Source organism: Elaeis guineensis, chromosome 8 (assembly GCF_000442705.2).
Source record: "Elaeis guineensis isolate ETL-2024a chromosome 8, EG11, whole genome shotgun sequence".
In the NCBI taxonomy this organism is placed as follows: domain Eukaryota; kingdom Viridiplantae; phylum Streptophyta; class Magnoliopsida; order Arecales; family Arecaceae; genus Elaeis; species Elaeis guineensis.
The window spans coordinates 69,429,546-69,442,735 of record NC_026000.2 but is presented as its reverse complement, the minus strand read 5'-3'; the positions used below and the strand labels follow the sequence as shown (position 1 = coordinate 69,442,735).

Genomic DNA, 13,190 nt, shown 5'->3' with positions numbered 1-13,190 from the left:
TGTAATGTAGCTCAAGTTGCTTCATAGCTTCAGCTGCAATTGCTCCATCTACAAGGGCTCCGGCACCCCAGTTTGGTTGGTGATATAGATGGGGTTGGAGTGGAGAAGGGAGGAGGGTTAAGGCATAACAGATAGGAGGGGGTCAGGGCAAGGGAGGAGGAGTCGACAATAATGTAGGGGATACCATAGGGTGGCAAGTGGAAAAAGATCCACAATAGGAAGAAGGGGAGGAGATGGTGGTAGCAATGGCAGCAGGGATCTGTGGAGAGAGAGAAAGAATAATGTCAAGCCTCATCTTAGTATCCTGGAGGTTTTCAATGATGTGGCTTTCCTCCTTGAAGGAGGTGGACTATGGTTGGACAATAATCTTTGCATCATACTTGGGTTTCATCTCAATCTTTTGATGCAAAGGCTAGAAGTGATTCTTTTGCCAGCTTCTTGGGGTCTCCCATTGCCTTAGGAGTAGGTGGTAGGGGCACTAGAGAGAGAGAAAGAGAGAGATAGCTTGGATTGGGAAGTGATTTGCAAGGAAAAGTCTCATTTGGCCGATGATTAGAGGAAAGGTGGAGACTTAGAGCTTCAATTCAGGGGTATGTCTACTGTATAGACTTGTTATCTTTTATATGTCACTTGAAGATCTGTAGAGTTAGAGTATTAAGAAGAGAAGGGGATGTAAAAATGGGCCCTACAAATCTCAAATCTAGGTGTAGTATGAGCTACAACATTTTAGCCCTAAGCAAGATTTGCATAGCTTGACCTATTGTCTATACTCGCTAAACATGCATGGTGATCCAACCTAAGCAAGAGCTGTAGTACTAGTTGACATGTGCTTTTTTATACTTTCTAAATTGAATGTTAATTGATGCAATTGTGCTTGTTTGGCAATTTGTTGGATCAAGTCCAACTATGTAAGATCTATTTCAATTTTCCAACATGGTTTGACATTGAGTCTAAGTTTGCTAAGCCTAGCCCGTCTAAATTGATTTTTGGTGAATATAGTTGGGCTTGCTTAGTAATTTGTTAGGTTAAGTTCAATCATATGAGATATATTTCAATTTCACAACATGGTTGGAGTCTGAGTTTTGAATCCACGTCTAGCATTTGGGTTTGAGCTTGAAGCATGAGTCAAGGCCAAAATATGTTGAGCATGAATGAGAGACAAATTAGACTTGCATGGTTGCACTCTTCTTGCATCCCTATCTACAGTTAGACATTCTTAAACTAAATTTTGATGGTTACTTGCAAAGGGATGGATGAGCTTGAGCTGGATTCATTATTTGTGAGTTGTTGTAGGCCATATGCAAGCTATAAGAGCTACCCTAGCATATGAGTAGTTCATACCTCTAATTGAAATAAGGGTGGCAATCATTCTATTTTTAGCTTTTAAAGGTCTGGTTTGAGGGGGATTTACCTAATGGGTTGCTTGCTTACGACAAAATGATGAATATGGCCATTCATGCCTAAGAGACATCAATTATAGCTGCTGCCACATTGTTGGATTTCGAATGTCTCACATGTTTACAGAGACAAGAATCAAGTGGGGGACCTCTTTAATTATAAACATAGCTTGTAATATTCTTGCACTAACATTAAAATTGCGAAGCTCCTTGTGGGGTTTCTTACCATTCACAAGCTAATACTAATTGAGTTGTATTTTTGAGATAGTAACTTCAAGGAGCATAACCCCCTTTCTCTCACCAAAAAAAATATTAAAAAATTTCAAAATAAGAAAAATATATGTCTTCACAACTATTATAACATATTGACAATTTTTCTTAATAAAGATATAGCCAAAAAATTATTTAGATGTATTAGAGAATCCTTATCTATAACCTTTCGTTTCTTCTCCCATTAGATTCATAATAAAGTAGATAGAATCTCCATCAAAATGTTTGTTGACAAATTCCAAGTCTATTTATCATTTCAAGAGATCTTCCATGTTCACCGGTATCTTTTTTTTATAATAACATAAACATTCAAGATCTATTTAAATATTTATTTTGAGATATTGAATTTAGATACCAACAACGTATTGCTCAATTGGCACATACCTTTCCAAATAAGAGATCTCAAAAATATTTTTTCTTGCTGATTTATATTTTTATTATTTTATATTTTATTATTTTTATTATTATTACTATATTTTCCTCCATGCATTATATGTGCTAATTTGCTAATGTTTTAAGTCAAAGTCAATTCTGATGAGATCTTTATTTTTTTTTTTTTTTTGCTACAATCGGACAGTCACACTAGTTTAGTGCGAGTGCAACCTAAAAGATCAGAATACAAAATATCATGTAGTGCTCTTGAAATCATAATTGTCATCTTGACATCAGATTCAATTTTTAATGTGGTCGGCTACGAATGAAGTAACTCAGTCCATAGTGCTGTTCGTCTTTCGAAAGATGTATCGAACGATTGTCACGATGGAATGACCAAGAGCCCTCCAAATATCATAGAGCAGCAGATGAACATCTGGATCTTTATCCATTTTGATCACCTGACCGGACCTGATCTAACCCACCAGCAGGTTAAAGCCCATCTTCACTCTAGCTCATCTCCACCGTCCATTTGAGCCATATGAAATCTCATCGACAAACTTGCTGATCTGATATCCAAGCCGCAGCAATAAAATAACGTTCGAAAAGCCCCATGATGGGGTTCAACGCATCCTCACATTTCCCGCCTAGGCTCTGGCGACCGTTTGCTTATTTCCTAATTTATTCATTCATTCATTCCTCACAAAATTTCCACCCCCCACACGACACAACACCCCAGCCCCACCACCACACACCACCCCCCCAGCCCCCCTTCCCGCTTCCCAGAAATCTCCTCTCCACCTGGGATTTCTGCTCGCAAGCTGCCGCTTTTCGCAATCTTCTACTCGTTGGATCGCTTCTATCTAGGTCAGTTTCCGGCAAATCGATATCATCTGGATCTAGTTTTCAGTTCGATCTAATCGCTACCGCAGATTAGGGCACTATTTCTGATTTGCGTCGATTAGGTTTAGGTTCATACGGATCTTTGTTGATAATGTTACCAGCTCCAGGATTCGATTGAAGCCAGGATTTTTGTAGCTAAGACATCTAGCTTTTCATTCTTTGACTGTTCTGATTTCTTGTTTATCCCATGTATTGGTTTTCTGGTTACTGTTTGAGCTATATTGCTGGATTCTTTTCTTTGCTTTGATGCTTAAGCTCACTTTTCTTTTATTTAACCCTTTTTTCGTCAAAGATCTGATTAGCCAGGGTTTCTGCAGCTCGCTTTTTATTTTTTTTGGGTTTCTTTTTTTTTTTTCCCTGATTTCTTCTTTTATCGCATCAATTATTGTCACTGTTATTTTGGTCATGCTACGAGTGTTTATGTTTCATTTTCGCATATTATTACTGTTAATTTAGTATGTTCTTCATTTTGAGGGATGATTGAGAGGAACCTGATATCGTGACCATAAGGTTGTAGATTTTTCTTGACCAGCAGAATTTTATATCTGAATCTGTTTGAGAAAGCAATAATTTCAATGATTCAAGAGCAATGTCAAAGTCACTCCAAGATTTGTTGGTCTTTTCAAGTGTTGTCTTAAAAGTTAAGGATTCCAAATTAAGCATTTCTCTTTCTGGTTCTAAAGTTCATCATAACATTGGATTTATAGTTGAGGAATTTATATTTCCTCTCATCTCGTGACATGTTACTTTTGTGATCCCCAATGGCCGAGTTGATATTGTGATTTAGAAATTTCTATCCGTTGATCTTCTGTTAAGGACACTGTTTCGAATTTTCTTTTCATAAATCCTCTGAATAAGCCATGGATTCATCACCAAAACTATTTATCTCCAAGTTCTTTTCAGATGATTGGTAAGTTGATCATTCCTCGTTTGCCTCAAAACATTAAACTAGTGTAACCTTTAATGCCAGACATCTCTAAAGAAGTGTTCCTTGGAGTGGTCTTGCATAACAAGTTCATGGGATGTTTGACTATGCTTTTTGGTAGTACACGTCATGATTTATCCAGGCTCCATGTGATTCAAAATTGTGGCACTGATTTTATGGAAGAAAGAATATATTGGAAAGAGTAATTTGGCCTAGATTGTCAAGGCAAGACTCTGCCAGACCTGTATCGTTATACATGTGCCTCATGCTTGCATATTTACTCTGGGTTTTGGCATCCATAGCACATGATTCAGTGTGGATTGGCATAATTGTGTGAATGTGCTCTGCATATTTTCTTGCCAAGTCTACCAATTCCTATCTGCAAAAAAATTAGCATTTACTTGTTGGCGCTTCACACTTTGATGATTTGCATTCCTTACTGCATGTGATAGCCTGTGCTTAGACAATAGGGGGTCTGGCATGATCAGCTTTTTAAATGGGGAAGCTATGATCCTGCATCAGTCCCTCCTTTCCTTTTAGATATTAAGAAGAACTTTCTTTGCGCCAACAAATAACTTAAAGACATTTAGATATCTTGGAGGTTTCCCTAAGCAACTTCTTCTTCCTATTGTCTTCACTCTTTTGATTTTTCCATGTCAAAAAAAATATCAGGAAGACTTTTCTTTGTGCTAACAAATAACTTAATGGCATTTATAGGTGTTTTCAAGCATCTTTGTTCTTCCTCTTAGATGAAGCCATTGTAGCTTAGGCATGGCACATTAACTTGCCTACAACAAGAATTTGTGAGCAAATCCACTAGTTTGAGCCTGGAACTCACCGACATGACCAGACTTCCTAATGGAATATATAGAATGTCAATTTTTTTGTTTGACCACTATTGTTCCACCATTCCTCTTGTATCATTACTTTTTCAGAAGCACACATATATTTAAAAACTTGGAAGTATATCTAATGCATTTCATTTTTTCAAATGAGACATTGGTTTTGCATCCTATTTCATATGTACTGGAAGTTGAGAAGAATCTTATTAGCAAGTCAGGTCTTATCCATATGGTTATAAATTAGTAAACAAACATATTAGGTTACTAGTTCTGAGTATAGGTCTATTGAGGAAAGCAGATTACTACCAAAGGATATATGCCTGTATACCAAGAATGATGGTAACTTGATTGAGGAAAAAACCTCTTGCTTTTGCTTTAAAAATCGATTCTTGTGACCTGTGAACCATCAAGACATTAACATAAATGATGCCCATGAAATTTTGCAGTAAAATATGACAAGAAGAATGCATTTAATATATGTACATTAGAAACATTTGAAACAACCTTGGATGCAGTTAACTCTGGAAAGTGATTTTTTACCAACTAATTTATTGTGGCATTTATGAAGTGAATGGACTGGATGTGGTGGAAAGACTGAAATACCTATTCCAACAAAAAGTTCAAGATATCTTTATACACATATTAGAACTTCTGGTGCTATATAGACATAAACTTAAGTTGGCATCTTAAATTTGTCCTACTAGTATCATGAGGATAACAAAATTACTGATATAACCACTGCCACCATATGCATCTGAATCCAAATATACTGCCATAATAAAGTCAACTCTTTAATTGTTGAATCAAGTATCTTAGATAGAAAATTTAGATAACTTGGTGGACAATATCTCGCATATTAATCAATCCTAAATTCAAAATTTCTAGAGGAAATAAAGAATAATCATTTTATTTAGCATAGGAGGGTTAGCTTAGCTGTGTTATCTGAAGTGGGATATACTTTGCTCAAGCTGGCACATTGTAACGAAAAACAATATTTGCAAGGACTAGGCCCTTAGGTGCTCTTTTCCTTGTCATGCATGAAAATATAGTTCCTAGGTTCTCCGTGGATTTATGGGTTTTAAAGATTGGTTTTTCGTGGAATTGGATGCTCATATACCGACAATCATGAGTTTTCCGTACCATGCCGAACTAGCTGGTATACTCCGTACCGTATCGGACCGGCTGGGAACAGGCACGGTTTGGCTGGCAAAACCGGTATACCGGAGGAGAAAGAGGAAAAGAGAGAGAAAGTGAGAAAGAGAGAGAGAAAGAGAGAGGAGGAGAGGGAGGAAAATCCTAGCCATCGGAGGCCAACGATGGTCCGCTACGACCATCGGAGGGCTTCTGCGGTCCGATTATCGTCTGATAGGACTTTTACAAAAGTGAAAAAGAGAGAGAAAGAGAGAGCTCAGAGGGGGGACGACGTGCCGGATGGACGGTGCCACCGTCGTGAGGTCCCCGATGGTCAGTGAGCCCACACCGACAGGCCTGAGGACGATCGAGCGGGAGAAGGGCCTCTGCAGCTCTGCCCCCATCTTCTTTTTCGAAACAGGGTTTCGCTCCTATTTTAGATTTTTTTTTTTTGATTTTAACACATGAAGTTGGCAACCCATTTGCCGACTTCACGAATTTTTTTTTTTTAAAAAAAATTAGGTGGAGTCGATATATCATTTGCCGACTTCGCTTGTTTAAAAGAAAAAAAACACGAAATAGGGGCGAACCCCTATTCTGCATGGAAGGAGGGTGGAGGTCGTCCTCCATGCGCCCGACGTCGACCGCCCTCGGACGCTCGCTCATTAGCCATCGGAGAAGTCGCATCAGTGTTGGCGTCTATCCGGAGACCTCCAGCGGCCTCCGATGAGTCCGTCCCTCTCTCTTCTTCCCTTCCTCCACTCATATCGAGCTCGAAAAGAGCTCCGATAGCCTTCGGCGGCCTCCGATCTCTCTCCTTCCCTCCCTCCACTCGTATCGAGCTCGAAAAGAACTCCAATGGCCTCCGACAGCCTCCGATAGCCGCCGGAGACCCTCTCTTCCTCTCCCTCTTCTCCTCTCCTTCTCCCCCCCTCTCTTCCCCACTTTTTTTTCTTTTTCTCCCTCTGGGCTGTTCTCTGCCATGTTGGTTTGCATCAGTCTGGTACGGTACGGACCCATACCGACTCGTACCGCCGGCCGGCTGGCGTGGGTCCTGGTTTCGATTTCGGGAACCTTGACATGATGGTGGATATCCTATCCTAGACCATTTCCTTTCTGGTCCTGTATGGACACATGGGATGGTGGAACGGAATGCTCCATATACTAACATGCCAAATAGTAGATGTCCTGTCCTGGTCCATTCCCTGCCTTGCCCCATCTTGACACTTGGATAGTGCCCTGTCTCAACATTCAGGTGGGACATCCTGCCATCTCATGGTATTTCAGAACTTTGGTATTTTTTGTCTTTATGGTCTGCGATAATTCTATATATTAGGGTTTTAAACAGTTGGAATAAATCTGGCTTTACGCCAACCTAGAATCTATGATCCAACCCCTGCACTGCTTCCTATATGGAAATTGATCTTTTACCTCTTCCCATGTCCAGGATCATCCCAAAGTTTATATCCTGCCAACCAACTAATCTTCCTCTGACTCAATGACATGAATATATAAAGACATTATAAAATAACTAGATTAGTGAAGTGCCTAAATCTGCAGAGTAATTAATATCTTGTGCAGAAGGTAGATAGAATAGGTAATTAGGCAGGTTTATTAGGTACCATTCTGGTGCATGTAAGAGGCTGATGACAATGCATAAGAAAGCTGTGTTATAGGATTTCATGTCATAGGTCTGTCAGGTGTGCTAGAGGGCTAATGATGTCACTAACTAGCTTAACCAATGTGACGAGCAAACCTTTTGGCTTCTAGAGGCACTAATTCAAATCAATATGAAATGTGTTCTAATGACCTCTCTGTCATAGAATTGGAATTTATGGTGGTTGAAACAATTGGCTGAGGCCAAATGATTTAAGGGATGCATGTCAAATCATTGCGATAGCCATTTGCTACAAGTAAGGATGAGAACTGAAAATCTTGATGATTAAATGGAATACATAATGAGAGACAAATGGTACAGAAGCTTTATCTGATTGGTGTGTTACTATATATTGTGCCACATATGCTAGAGATTTCGCATATCCTCTAACAAAAGGATTAGTAAGACAAAGGATTCTTGATTCGTTGCTGTCGATGGCACTGATCGAATGGAGGATTCATTATGTTAGGTTCTTGGGGGTTATGTTTCTTGCTTTTGTGGTAGAACTGATTGTGGAAATGTATCTTCTAAGCACACCTTTATGATGAAATTGCTCCTGAATATCAGTACAATAGAATGTTTGCAATGAACAAGCCCAAGGCCTATAAGTGGAGCAATCTGAGGGATCGCTAAATTACCACAACAACCTTCATCATGATCAGAACCAGTCATTAGCCTCATACCATGCATTTAGGTTGCCAAATCTGACATAGAGGTGCTGTCCAAAGGTGCTTTCCTGGACGATATAGCTCCAAATTCCAACACTGCAAGACATCTTTAACAAAATGATATATGATGCTTTTGAATAGTAAATGTCAAAACTTGAATTTGTATGGGAGACTGTTGAAATTCTAGATATATTTTCTAGTTTGGTCGACATGTGGCTAGCCAACTCCTTTGTATTTTCTTCACTCCACACAGAAGTGTTTTGAGTTTGACATTGACTCTTAGGGTTTGGAAGGATCATTGTCTGTGCAAAATGATTTAGTCCTACATTGCTTTCATGAAAGTATCCAATTGGACCTTATTCATACAAATCCTATGCATTTGAATATTCACGTTGGAATTTGCCAACACACACCCCTTGCTGTAAATAACATGGGACAAAACGATGCCAGTGCAAGATTTTGTATCATCATCCTCCCTTCACCTTTTATATTTCTTTTGTTCCTTCAGCTTAATCCCTTACTATTTCTGTTCTCTTTTATGTTTGCATGAAGCACTTTTCAGTCATTGTTTTCCCAGGCTAATGCTGGATATACTAATGATAGCTCAAACTTCTCTTTGATTGTCAAAATATCTGTTGCCGTTGCAGAATGTTAGAGTTTTCCTGCACTGTTTCTGAAAGTTAAAGCAGCTTTTGTCATCCTCTTCTTCTCATTCTATTAAATTTCTCAGTGGTAGCAGCTACTTTCCATCAAGTCTGACCCTATCTTAGAATGCATTCCTGAGAGTAGATAGGGCAGTTATGTCATTGGAAAAGAGCGCTGTCTTCACTTTGCACCACTGACAGGGTAAATCTATACTGCATTTCTGCATTCTGCATTGCCAGACATGCCTCAGGATTCAAACCAGATATTCATCCTTCATCTCTCTCTCTCTCTCTCTCTCTCTCTCTCTCTCTCTATATATATATATATATATTATATATATATATAATGTTTCTGTCATAAGCTGCATGTATTTATATTGACAGCTCTTCACATCCCCAAAATATCAATACCACTAGACATGAAGCATTGTATTTACATCCAAGGGAGAATACAGAACCATAAAAATGTCAAAAGATACATGCAGTGGTAGATGAACAGGCAAAAAAATTGTTTTTTATTCTTTATGCTTTTCTGTTTGACATGTGAATGAGTTTTCTATCCTCATTTCCTGATTTTTGGTGCGTGCCATTGGGAGTTCAATTCAAGCTTGACAAAATGAACAAGGAAATTACTGGATAACCTGAGAATGCATGCACTGCTTTCTCTCATTGAGCAGCTTCAGGCTGGTGCTACTGAAATTTAGCTTCATTTCAGCAATCTGATTTTGAAAATCTACACCTTTCAGTTATACAAAATCTTGCTAAGTATGATGTCTAAGGATTCCTTCTGTGAACTTGTCATTCCTTTTATGTTGCACTGGTCATGATGCATAATCTGTTACACAGGTTTTGGTGTTTTGACTGACACTAGCAACTAGGCAAACCTCCTAAGCTTTTCTGATCTCAGAATGGATGCTAAAACTACATTAAATATGCAGTTCATGACCACCAGTAATAACCTGCCTCTTTGTTTTCCATATTTTTTCAGGACTGGTCCTGAAAAAAGGAAAGGTGCCTCTTGAGAAGGAAGGAGAAATATAGACTAGCTGTCAATTTTCTACACTGGCCAGTTGCAGCTATACAAATTCCATTCAGGTTACCATGGGGGGCTCAAAGCTTAAAAAACATAACTTTACTTCCCCTAGGAGACAATCATTAAGGCTCAAGGCAATCAGTGCCATTTATGAAGCAGAAGATATTGCAAATTTATATACAAAGCATCAGCAGTGGTTTAGTGGAGGAAACTGTTCTACTGTTGCCAATCAAATGAAAGTTGTGGTCCTTGAGCCTGAAGAATGTAACTGTACTTCCAAATCAAATGAACATGTTAATGATCGCACTGACACAAGCTATCCTGAGAAACATATTTATAGAGAAAACTAATACTGATGATGATGACCAAAGCCTTAATGACATGACTTTGAAGGACTTGCAAGCAAGCTGCAAATCAAAGAAGCAGAAGGTCCTGAAATCTGTTGCTTCTGCAGAAGTTGGTCTTAAGAACTACTCACATTTTGATCCATCTCAAAAGTGGAAGCATGGACATGCGAAACCAAAAGAAGAGGAACCTGACCTTGAGGAACCCCTAATTACTTTGAAAATTCAAAGAAGTCCACTGCAGATAGAAAGCAAAGGAAGCATGCATGCTTATCCCCGGTCTCTTCAGGTCCTATTGAAGCGGTGACTGCAAAGACATGTTCCTTATGTTCTAATGACATGCATGGTTCAATGCCTGTGGCACAAATGAAGGCATCAATAACAGATAGGCCTTCAAAGGATGGGGCTGCAAATCTACATGACTTAAAAAGTGAGGCAGGTGAGATTTAAGAAAAGGTTCATATGATTACCAGAATGTTTATGGTTCTGAGTGTCCTATCATGGACTTTATTGCTGAATTTGATGTTGTATTTAGTCATTGTCTCAATTTCCTGATAAGGCGAGGAAGGTAGCTGGAATTTAATTACCTCTGTATTTCTCTGTTGGTTTTTTATATTCTTATACTTATGATATTGCTGTTTCTCTTGCAGTGACTATTGAAGAGGATTTTGGAGGTAGTGCAAAGGAAAATTTTATTGAAGTAAAGCATTCTCTCCTGCCATCAACAACTTATGCTGGCAGCTCTAAATTCGTTTATCATTTTGAAACTGAGATCATGGAACCCTGTACCTTGGATGGGCAAAACATGGTAAATATAGCTACTAATTCTAATTTGGACATTATTAATTCTTCTAATTTTCTTGACAATTCATCTGCTGAGCTGCTTCAGAAAGTTGGTGAAGGATTAAATAATTGTTTCCCATCATCAGTACCTGATTTACAGAGGACTCTTCATGTTGATAGCCCTGAATTGGTTTATACCATTAAAAGGGAGATCCTGGAAAATGATTCCTCACTGCATGAGAATACAATTTGTGTTCCTGCTTCTACTGCGGATTTCATTGCAAAACTTAATTATTCTGAAAAGTCATCTACTGAACCATTTAGAAGACATCAGGAAGTCTTGGAGAATGGAGGATCAAATTCTTCCAGTAATACATCAACATATTCTTGCCTTAATGAGGTCTCTACTGAATATAGGGAATCTGATCGGTGCTGTCTTCCAGAAAGTGACAAACATAATGAAATCAGGAAGATGGACCTTTCAGAAGTGTCCCACCAGAAGCTTTGTCCTTCCTTGGTCTCTATACACCAGGCAGTTCCCTTGAATCCCTGCTGCCCTGGGCTAGCCTCTATGACCATAGATCCTGGTGCTGCTATCCCTTCAGCAAGTAGCTGTAGCTCCAGAAGCATGGATGCCAAAGTTGCAGAAGTTTGTGCTTCCGTCTTGGGACATGAAGATTCTCAAAGTTTAACTCATGACTTACCTGTACAACAGATGCCAATATGCAGTCACATAGAACATGTGACCAATGATTGTAGCCTCCTGTGCAAGGAGCATGATTTGGATGAAATCTTTAACACTGCTACAGAAGGTAAATGCTGTAATAATTCAGCTCATCATATGATTGCTGCAGATGAATGTAGCCTCCTTTGCAGGGAACATGATTTGGATGAAATCTTAATACTGGTATAGAAGATGAATGCCTTCATAATTCAGCTCATCATCCAGCTGCTGTACATGAAACAAATAAACCAGTAATGAAAGTAGTAGTACTTTTACAGAAGAGTTCTCCGAAGCATATAAGCTCTATTCCCCACAACATTCCCGTACATGCTGTCGTGCTCTTGCTGATAGCTCATGTAAGACCCGAGTTGTCGTCTTCCAAAGAGGAAGGCCATGCACAGGAAGAAACATCTTATTCTGTTGAAATCTCTGGTATCAATGACCCAGATGTACTCCACTAGAGCACCTGATTTTCGGTCTCCCTAAAAATTTCCCCCACCATGTTTCAGTGCTCTCAGAGGCTTGCATTATGCTGATAGTTTATTGAAGGCTACAGGAGAGTTTTCATCTTTCAGGGGGGGAGGAAAGCTGCAAACTACTAAGGGCCAGCCAGCTTGTGCTGAAATCTCCCAGTTAATTAATGCGAAGGGACAAAACATGGAAAAAAGAACAAAAACATGATGAAGGGTTATGGGTACATTCTCCAAAAAAAGCTACTGGTCGAACAGAAAGGTTTGGACGGTACTTTTAGTTTATTTCTTCATTGGTCCATATCTGATACTATCTTGATGTTTGATCATGCTATCTGGCAGACCATTTCTCCAACTTCTCAGGAAAAGCTTTGTCAGGCTCTGAGCGACATTGATTTATATTGTGCTAGCCAACTCCCCAGTAAGTAAATCATCTACATATGTTTTGCATCTATTTTTATACCTATAATTGTGCTTTTGTTGTAACCAAAAAATTCCAGAGAGCAGGAAGAGGCTTTGGTCGGAGACATGGACTAAATTGGAAGACTTCATCATCATTATCAGGTCACAAGGAAGCTGAAGCATTGCTAGCCCCTGAGCGAATGAGCAAGAAACCAAAGAACCATGGTAATGGTTCCCTTGGTATCAGTTAACAAAGGGAATTCTTAAGTCGCCAGATGCTTCTTGTAGGTCTCCTTGTTCTTGCATGAAGAGTTCAACATTTCACCAACAAACTGAGAAGGTCATTGAATTCTCACAACGACAGATGCATGATATAGAAAACATTGCAATGAAACTTCTGAAGGGTTTGGAAGTCCATGAAAAACATTGTGGAAGAAACTCTTTGTTCAGAATCACGTTCTTCCCTACCTTTTGAAATTTACTGCTGATGAGGTACAAATTATGGTTCGAAAACTTTAGGCCCAAAATAGCTTTTTGCAAAACTGCAATATTGATTTCACTTGGACATCTGCATTTATATCTAATAGCATACACAAACTCATGCATCTCTATCAGCAACCTGGGT

At 39.0% G+C, this 13,190-nt stretch overlaps 1 pseudogene; it reads left to right on the top strand.

Moving 5' to 3' along the window:
* Positions 1-2,719: 2,719 nt before the first annotated feature.
* On the top strand, positions 2,720-12,113 carry LOC140859726 (uncharacterized; annotated as a pseudogene).
* Positions 12,114-13,190: the final 1,077 nt, after the last annotated feature.